Genomic DNA, 10,006 nt, shown 5'->3' with positions numbered 1-10,006 from the left:
AGACAGGGTCTGAACTTACAGGGTTTGCAAATATATGAGAAAATTAAGGGGATATGGATAGAGTGCTTAGAGAAAATGCAAATCCTTAAGTGAATATGTTAGGACACTGAAATCTCAGCTACCTTCTCAAGAATTAAAGAGGAAAAATGCTGAAAGAATATTTAAATAAAGGCAGGACACAGATGCAACAGACATCAATGAAATGTTTCTAGTCACAAAAGTACTACAGAAACATGTAAGGAAAACCATATTTTAAAAGTTAAGAAAATTATTAAGCCAATAACCAATTTCAGGAAATTAACACAGGGCCATTCTTTATAGAACATACAGAACTTAGCAAGACACTAAGAGGATATTGTTAAATTCTTAGAAGTAAAAATTTTACTCCAGAGTTCAAAATCTGTTACATTTTGAAAATCAGTCTCCCAAATCACAAATATAGCATGGAACAGAAAAACTTCTACATACTTAAATAAGATGATCAAATTTTTGAAAAGCCAACCAACCAAAAGTCCCACAAGTAAAATTTTGGGCCCAAACATACGGAATATTCTAAACCTTTAAGAAAGAAAAAAATTAAATTTCCCAAATTCTTTCCAAGTAGAAAAAAACAGAATATATTTGAATTACTTTTGGGAAGTCAGTGTTTTATATATATATAATGCCAACAACATCAGGTTATGAAATTAATGAGCTTCTGTTTCATAAACAGGTGATATCTTGAGCAAAAAATTTTATGAATTCAACCATATAGAACAATATTGTAGGTCAATAACAAGTGAGACACATTAAAAAGTAAAGGGCATTCAACACTGTCAAACAAACCTTGTAAATCATCTAGGTAGGTTGAAAATGTGAGATAATTACATGATCATTTAGATTAAGTGTTAAAGCATTTAACAAAATTCAGTATCCAGATGGAAAAAAAAAATCAACTTCTGGCAAAACTTCAAAAAACAGAGACTTCCTGTATGAGATCAAGATAGTTTAAAATGGACCTACAGCAAACTACTTAACACAAGGTCAGTGAAAGCTTTTCCCCTGGGAACAGACCTAGCCATGCCTGCCTTCTCCCCCATCTCTCTTAACAGGGAAATCCAACAACAAAAAAGAGCAAGCACCAACCCTAAATAAACCAGGAACTCTGTCAATGTACCCAGATGACACCATTACATACAACAATACAATGTCATCCCGAACTACATACAACTGACAAGTGAGGGTATCGAGATGACTGGGTAAAATGTCATGACCGGGGCATCGCATGTGGGCGCCGGTTCGAGTCCCAGCTGCTCCACTCTGACCCAGCTCTCTGCTGTGGCCGGGGAAAGCAGTGGAGGATGGCCCAAGTCCTTGGGCCCCTGCTCCTGCGTGGGAGACCTGGAAGAAGCTCCTGGCTTCTGGCTTCAGATTGATGCAGCTCTGACCTTTGTGGCCATCTGGAGAGTGAACCAGCAGATGGAAGACCGTTCTCTTTTTCCCTATCTCTCTCTCTCTGTAACTCTGCCTTTCAAATATAAGCCTTTTTAAAATATTATTAACAGCAAGAAACACATAGGAAATATTAAAAAGACAAAAGACAGACTAGAAAACACGTTATCTACAAGAGAAATGGACCAAGAGGATTAACCACGCAATATCTTTAAACATTGTTCAAAGAAACATCACAGAAACTTCCCAAAGGAGAAATCATTCGGGATATGAAGAAACACAGGATCAGAAGTCGATGAGTTAGCAGTGACTCACCTTGAGCAGCTTCTGCAGCTCAGGAACTCTGCAAGTCCTGAGAGCCCTGAGGCCACAGTGACCCCGCCTGGAAATCAGGCACCCAAACCAGTCCAGCCCTCCGGTTGCTTGGCAACAACCTCCCCACGCCCACTGAGCCAGCGAGCGTGCTGATTGGCTATGGTCTTTGTGACGCCCCTCATGCCCCTTGGCTTTGCAGCTGTCCAATCAGGGGCCCCCCGGTGAGGGCGGTGGAGCACTTCATCATCTCGCGAGATCCCTATGTCCTAGTGGTGTCCAGAGTACAGCGGGAAGAGCGTCTCCGTGGTGGCTCGGCCTTCTCTGCTCTGAGAAGAGGAAGCCGGAGGCTTCGGGAGCGGGAAGTGGTGAGTGTGTGGGGCCAGGTTTCCCAGAAGGGGCGGTGGGCGGATGGATCCTGTCAGAACCAGCTACAGAGGGACCTGGACTTCCCCCACGTGAGCTCTTCCATCCGCGGACCCCACCGCTGAGGGCTGGGCCGGCTCCGGACACGGGCGACAGGCCCCATACCTGCACCAGCGGCCTTGGCTCCCTCCAGAGCCTCCCTACGTCTCCGTGCACGCAGTCCGCCTCCCCCCCAGGTCGTGTGGAGAAAAACAATGAAAAGAAACACGATCATTATTCCAGTCAAGTCTTTCTGATTTAGAAAATATTTTGGGGCTGGTGCTGTGGTGCAGCGGGTCAAAACCCTGGCCTGAAGCGCTGGCATCCCATATGGGTGCCAGTTCTAGTCCCGGCTGCTCCTCTTCCAATCCAGCTCTCTGCTATGGCCTGAGATAGCAGTAGTAGATGGCGCAAGTCCTTGGGCCCCTGCACCCATGTGGGAGACCCGCAGGAAGCTCTTTGCTCCTGGCTTCGGATCAGCGCAGCTCTGGCTGTTGCAGTCATCTGGGGAGTGAACCAGTGAATGGAAGACCTCTTTCTCTGTCTGTACCTTCTCTGTAACTCTTTCAAATAAATAAAATAAACATTTTAGGAGTCACTGTGTACTTATGTCTCATGTGGGATCCGTCCTTAATTTGTTGTCCAATGTGAAGTGATGCTATAACTAGTACTGAAACAGTATTTTTACACTTGTGTGTGTCTGTGTGGGTGCAAACTGATGAAATCTTTACTTATCATATACTGAATCGATCTTCTGTATATAAAGATAATTGAAAATGAAAAAAAAAAAACCTGGTGTTAAATTGGAAATTGTATACAAAATTAATCAATTTTTAAAAAATATCATGTAGGATCTCTGTCTTTAATGTGCTGTACACTGTTATTTCATGCTATAACTTGTACTCCAACAGTATTTTTTCACTTTGTGTTGCTATGTGGAGGCAAACTGTTGAAATCTTTACTTAATATATACTAAACTGATCTTCTGTATATAAAGAGAATTGAAAATGAATCTTGATGTGAATGGAACGGGAGAGGGACCGGGAAAGGGGAGGGTTGTGGGTGGGAGGGAAGTTATGGGGAGTGGAAGCCATCGTAATCCATAAGCTGTACTTTGGAAATTTATATTTATTAAATAAAAGTTTAAAAAAAGATAGTATGTTGTTGATGCTAATTTGGCAACATTTCCCATGCACCAGACTGTAAACACAATTTGCATGGAATTGAGCAAAAATAACCCAGGCGCTGAGGGCTCTAGGTATAGACTTATAAAACAAAATCTTGAAATCTGGTGCCTCTTTTTTTGACAAAAGAATAGGAAACAAATGCTATCAGTTGTGTCTGGGGAAGACAAGTACTTTGAGGGGAAGTAAATGATGGCTTCTGTGCTTATAAGGAAGGCGGGGGTGTCAGAAATATGGCATTGATCACATATTTCCCTTTCTAAAACATCTTCCCTACAGGTCCAGAAACTGCTCAGGTGTGGATGTAGGTTGTTGAGCAACAGACATTCCTGCCTTCTTGATTCTTCACGAAGAAACAGGTACAGTTCATCTTCATGTTTGCATTGGTAAAGAGTTTCAGGGTATACAGTGCAAGATCTTGATTTTGAATGTGTTTTCTGTGTTTCTGTATGCATGCAAAAAGTTTTCAAAGTTCTCTTTTTTTCTGGTGTTAACATTTCAGCCATTTGAAATAGGTTTGCTGTTATTTCTACACAAAAACTTCATTGCCAACTGTAATGCATTCAGAACACTTTCCCCAGGCCTTTCGTTTACTGCTAACATCTTGGGTCTTGTAAAACCTTTTGGGTTCTAGACTCTGGATGTATAAATTCTGTTCTCCCTGAGCTGTTCTTTGTGAAATGCCAATCTTATATTGCTAATGCTTTCATGTTACTGTAAGACTCCATTTACCTGGGCCACAATAACAAATAAGAAACAGAATGTTAGAGCTGTGACAAGGGAATGAGATATGTTCTTTTGATCAGGGGGCCCTTGCATAGGATTGTATACTTAGACGTCTGAGTAACTTTACAAGCTTGGATTTATTGGACACTTTTTTGTGAGTACTTTGTTGTTATTCCTACTTAGGTTTTGATTAATGCTTAGATAACTTGCTGGCAATGCATGTTGTAGGGAAAATTGCATCTCCCAAAGGAGACCACCTACTCATCACGTTGCTAATTAGTCTTCACCTGATGAGCCATTAATCATGGAAAGGGGCAAGGAGCAACTTCGATAACTTCAGAGCAAACTCTAGAAGACAATCAGATATGTTCTAATTGCACTCAGCTTCTTCTCCCATGGGTTGAATGGAGGACACGGGAGAGGGAAATGCACCTTCCTCTACAACACCAAGACTGGACTCTCACTCCTTCACTGGAGCTGTGATTCCCAAGCTTCCTACAAATACAGACACTATTTCTTTCTCCTTCCCCTCTCTCCCTTCCATTCTCATTCTAACAAAAGCAGACATGATTTTACTGGAAACATTGATCTATCCTTAAACTTTTCATTATAAAAAATGAATTGACTGAACCCATTCAATCATATCTTATTCATACTTAGATTGGATTACCATATAACTATGCATACAACAACAAACCTAAATTATCTGTCTACCATCTTCTCTATTTCATGTTACATGGATTTGGCCTTTTATGAAAAAGTTATTTTTATGTTTCCAAGCCATATGATCATAAAAGTTAGCTGCCTTACCTCTCCAAGGAAGATGAGCACATTTAGATTAAGCTGTTTTGCATATTTTTTAGGCTGTTTGTTATTTTGTCTGAGCATCCCTCTGGTTTATTGGAGCCTCAACTACTTGCCAAGACATGTTCTTTGTATCAGAACACAAAAGAATAAGGTTGAGAAACATTTTCTCAGGTAGTGACAAGAACATCACAGTGCTGTGACCTACAAGACTTGTTACAGAAAAGTCAAATTTATAAACAAATGTTGAGTTTAGAAAGGAATGCCTGAAGCAACTAGCTAAATGCAGCTCTCAAACACATAAGCAGGGCTGCTACATAGAGTGGTTTAAGGACTTGTCAAGGGTCACACAGCTGATAACTGGTGCAGGAGGAATTCAAGCTCCATTCCTCCTGATCCTGATAAACTAGTTTTTTTTTTTTTTTTTTTTAAGATTTATTTCATTTGTTTCAAAGGCAGAGGCAGAGAGAGAGGTATTACATTTAATGGTTCACTCCTCACATGGCCACAATGTCCAGAGCTTCATCTAGGTCTCCCACATTGGTGCAGGGACCCAAGGACTTGCGCTGTCTTCTACTGCTTTCTCAGGCCATAGCAGAGAGCTGGATTGGAAGTGGAGCAGACAGGACTCAAACTGCTGTTCTTATGGGACGCCGGCACTGCAGGCGGTGGTTTTACCCACTATGCCACAGTGCTAGCCTGAAACTAGTTCTTTAACTACAAGGATAGTAATTTCAAAGATTCTCTGAGTGCTTCCTGTGAACCAGGTGCAGCTTCATAGGCAGTGACTTGGCAACCATGGCTTCATAGTGAAAGTACCCAGATTTTGTGTGTCTATACAGTATGTTAGCTCAGTTACAGCATAAATGGATGCTTGATGAGCCTAAAGGACATGATGACAGAGGACTGGGGACTGAGTGTTGGGCTGAGTGGAGATTTTTAAAGAGAACACCTGCCCTGTATGGATACTACCTCCATTCCACATCACTGGGCTCATCCTCTGCAGGGGCAGCAGAAGCTAGATACTTCCTCCCCATCTCCCATAACAGATTCCTTGATTTTTTTCTGTTGGGCACATCTGCTGCCATGATGTGTGACTCCCAGGAAATGTATTTTAAAAATTTTATTTATTTGAGAGGCAAAGAGAAGGAGACAGGTAGACATGGAGAAAGCTCCCATCTGCTGGTTCACTTTTCAAGTGTCTACAAGGGCTGGGACGGGACTAGTCCTAAATCAGGAGCAAATAACCCAATCCATTTCTCCCATGGGGATGAAAGGGACCCAATTACTTGAATCATCACTGCCAACTCCCTGGGTGAACATTACCAGGAAGGTGGAATTGGCAGCTGCAGCCAGGAGTCAAAGCTAGCCACTCTGATATGGGAAAGGTGCATCTTATCTGCGAGGTGAAATGCCTGACCCAAGGAAATATTCTATTGTCCTTCTGGATGGGATGGAGAGCAGGTGACTGGAGCTGCAGGAACCATTTGGTCCCATGAGGGAACCTTATGGATGAGGCAACAAGGCAAAGGAGCCCCTCCTGGAATGAATATCTTTGAATCCTTATATGTGAGAGAAGTGTTAAGCTACAGGTGGTTTTATTTTTTAGACATTATTTATTTAAAAGGCAGAGTTACAGAGAAAGAAAAGTCAGAGAGAGGTATCCTCCATCTGCTGGTTCACTCCTCAAATAGCTGCAGCCACTAGGACTTAGGCTGAAACTGTGAGCTAGCAGCTTCATCCAGGCCTCCCACCTGGGTGCAGGGACCTGAGTACTTGGGTTCTGCACTGCTTTCCCAGGTGTATTAGCAGGGAGCTCCAGCAGAAGTGGAGCAGCCAAGACTAGAACTGTCACCCTATGGGATGCCTATCATAGGCTGTGATTTAACCCACTATACCACAATGCTGGCCCCTAAGCTACACTTTTAAATATTTACTTTGTGTGCTACTCATAGCTGGAATAAACTCTAAAACACATGAGTCATTTTATTCCTTTGATACCGACAATAACCCTCTAAACAAGCACTGTGATACTCTCCATGGGCAGGTGAGAAAGTGGAGCCCATAGAATCTAAATACCTTTCTCAGGGCCACACAGCTGAGTGGGAAAACTGAGGTTCCTGCACCCCTTTTTAGGCACTGTAGTAAATTCCTCAAATGTAAGACGAATCAAACAGAGGAAATCCTGGTGGCTTTGTCCTCAGTTAGGACACCTTGTACTAAGACAAAATTATGAGTCCAACTCTTTAGTGGCCCATTAGGTGACCGTGGATAGTTTAGTTCAAAATCCTTCTCACAAACATCTTGTAGAGAGTACATGGTGTTTTCACTGGGATGTTTTTGAGTTCAGGTCACTAAAAGCCCATCTCCAGCCAGCTTGAACAATGAGGAGAGTCAGACACAGTGGTCCTGGGCTCGACAAATTCCATGGCTGGAGATGTCAGTGAGAACATGGGCTCTTTTCACCTCCACTCTGTGACTCACAGCACTATCATTATCTGAAGTTGATTCTCTTTGTGGCAAAAGGAATTAGGCTTGGAGCAAGCAATTGAGATTATCCATACTCTTATTTATGGGTAATAGAAAGAGAATGGAATCCCTTGTCTTTCTTTAAAAACTGAGGTGGGGGGTGAGTGCTTGGCCCAGTGGTTAAGACGGCTCTTGAGAAACTCATCCCAAATTAAAGTGCCTGGCACAAGTCTTGGCACACTTGCAATTCCAACTTCCTGCTAATGTGCAACCTGGGAGGCAGCAGATGTGGGGAGACCAGATTGAGTTCTCTGATCGCAGCCTCAGTGTGGCCCAAACCTAAAGATTTCAGGCCTTTGGAGAGTGAAATGGCAGATAGAAGGTCTCTTTCTGTGTCTCAAATAAATAAGCATATAAATATGTAAATAAATAAATAATATCAAAGTAGAGGGTGTTATGGTACAGTGGTAAGCTGCCACTTGGGATGCCCACAGCCAATATTGGAGGACCTGAAATCAGGTCCCACCTCTGCTTCCAGTTGAGCTTCTTGCTAACGCACCTGGGAAGCAATGGTGATAACCTAAGTATGTGAGCTCCTGACACCTGTGTCAGGGAACAGGATGGAATTCCTAGCTTCAGCCTAGCCCAGCCCTGGCTTTGCAGACATTTGGGGAATGAGCCAGTGATTGGAAGTCCTCTCTAATACATAAATCTTTTAAAACTGTAGGTTGAATTTTCTTGCCAATCACCTCCTGTCCAATAGCAAAGGTTGGAGGTATCATCTGAAGTGGGACATTAATAGACAAATGGCCATCAAGGCCAGGGGAGTGGGTGCAGACAGGACTGTAATGTTTTAAGAGGAATGCTCTCTCTGGACCAACTACTCAGAGATCTTCCCTGCAACCTTCCCTCCCTGCCCCAAGACACTGCTTTCAGAGCTGTCTGTGGCCACAGAGAAGAGGTGTTCTGGAGAGTGGTCACTGAGGAGAGAGGAAGGGCGGGGAACCCCAGGGTCCCCTTTCTCCTGGTCTGGAGCCCCTTCCCTACATCACAGCTCTGCAGCAGAGCATGCCTGTCACCTCCCTCAGCCTGTGACACAATCTATTAGCATTTCCCATGGTTATGTTAGACTTGGGGACCACAGTGTGCTGTCCACTATGTCAACTTGAACTTCTAGGTTGGGGCTGGCACTGTGGGGTCATGGATAAAGCCACTGCCTGCAGTGCCAGCATCACATATGGGTGGCAGTTCTAGTCCTGGCTGTTCCACTTCTGATCCAGCTCTCTGCTGTGGCCTGGGAAAGCAGTAGAAGATGGCCCAAGTCCTTGGGCCCCTGCACCTGTGTGGGAAGACCCAGAGGAAGCTTCTGGCTCCTGGCTTTGGATTGGCACAGCTCCAGCCATTGCAACCAACTGGGGAGTGAAACAGCAGATGGAAGGCCTCTCCCTCTCTCCCTCTCCCCCTTTCTGCCTTTCCTTCTCTCTGTGTGTAACTCTTTAAAAGAAATAAATAAATCTTAAAAAAAATAACTCCTAGGTTTTCCATGAAAGTGACATCTGAGTGTATCTCTCCCAGGCAGCAAGGTTGGGAAGAGCTTGTCAGCTACAAAGACTAGGGAGGTGAGACCAGAGAGCTGCTAGCTGGTGAGAGCCTTATGACCTGACCTGTGTTTGGTGGGGGGGTGTAGCCTGTCCCCATTCCCTCCATCTGAGTGGGAACTGTTCCCCCAGCACAGTTCTAGAGGAAGTTGCTGTGTTTAGCTCCTGGCCCAATCACTGTTGTCTGGAAGGATTCACCAATTAAGCCTCTGCAGTGTATGTGTGTTGGGGGGGATGGTAAGGGTTTTGCTGTCCCCATTAAAATGCAGTAGTGGGGAAACTGTCCCCAGGCACTGCCAGGTGAGCTCCATACCTGCTCTGCCCTCTCTTCTGGAGATTCAGCCTCCCAAGATGCACCACTTCCATAGGCCCCTCCAACTCTTCCTTTATGTGGGGAGAGGGTGGGTGGCAGAAGGCTGCAGGCTCTGCCTGTTGCTTAGGGGAAGTAATGGCAGAGGACCAAAAGGACCGTGCCCTGGAACACCAGGTTTCTGTGCCTGTTCCTATTACTATGCTACTCAGGCAGTTTTCTTCTGTTTCCATTTGTGAACCATGTGTCTATCATCTAAAGACTGGGAGTCCTACATCAGCTTCACAATACTTTGCTCAGGGCTCACTGGTTCAGGTGTTCTGCATTCCCCCGCAGCCTCCATGCTGCCCCAGGGAGTCCTACACATGTTATTTTGATAAGTATATCTCTAAAGCCATTTAAAATAATTTCTGTGTTTAGAAATGAAACAAGGTCATCATTACTGGCTGACTAGATGCCTGTCTAAATGACTAACTGTACCTTGACTTAATTACTGATCTCCCAGTTAGAAGTTAATACATAATTAGTTTAAGTTTTTTTTTTTTTTTAAGGATTTATTTTATTTGAAAGGCAGAGTTACAGAGAAGCAGAGAGAAAAAGACAGAGGTCTTCTGTCCACTAGCTCATTTCCTAAATGGTCACAATGGTCAGAGCTGGGCTGATCCAAAGCTAGGAGCCAGGAGATTTTTCCAGGTCTCCCATTTGGGTGCAGGTGCCCAAAGACTTGGACCATCTTCTACTGCCTTCCTAGGCCTCAGTAGAGAGCT

General features: G+C 43.9%; 1 protein-coding gene across 5 annotated transcripts in view; it reads left to right on the top strand.

The window, feature by feature from the left end:
- The first annotated feature begins 2,017 nt into the window (after window positions 1-2,017).
- LOC133746591 (zinc finger protein ZFP2-like) overlaps window positions 2,018-10,006 on the top strand; it is a 55,608-nt gene continuing 47,619 nt past the window's right edge. For all 5 annotated transcript variants that reach the window (XR_009864240.1, XM_062174760.1, XM_062174759.1 and 2 more), the window contains exons 1-2: window positions 2,018-2,111; window positions 3,612-3,691. The gene's annotated coding sequence lies outside the window, so the exon portion shown is untranslated. The remainder of the gene's footprint in view (window positions 2,112-3,611; window positions 3,692-10,006) is intronic.

Source organism: Lepus europaeus, chromosome 18 (assembly GCF_033115175.1).
Source record: "Lepus europaeus isolate LE1 chromosome 18, mLepTim1.pri, whole genome shotgun sequence".
NCBI lineage: Eukaryota > Metazoa > Chordata > Mammalia > Lagomorpha > Leporidae > Lepus > Lepus europaeus.
The sequence above is the reverse complement of the archived record's forward strand: the minus strand, read 5'-3'. Positions and strand labels throughout refer to the sequence as shown.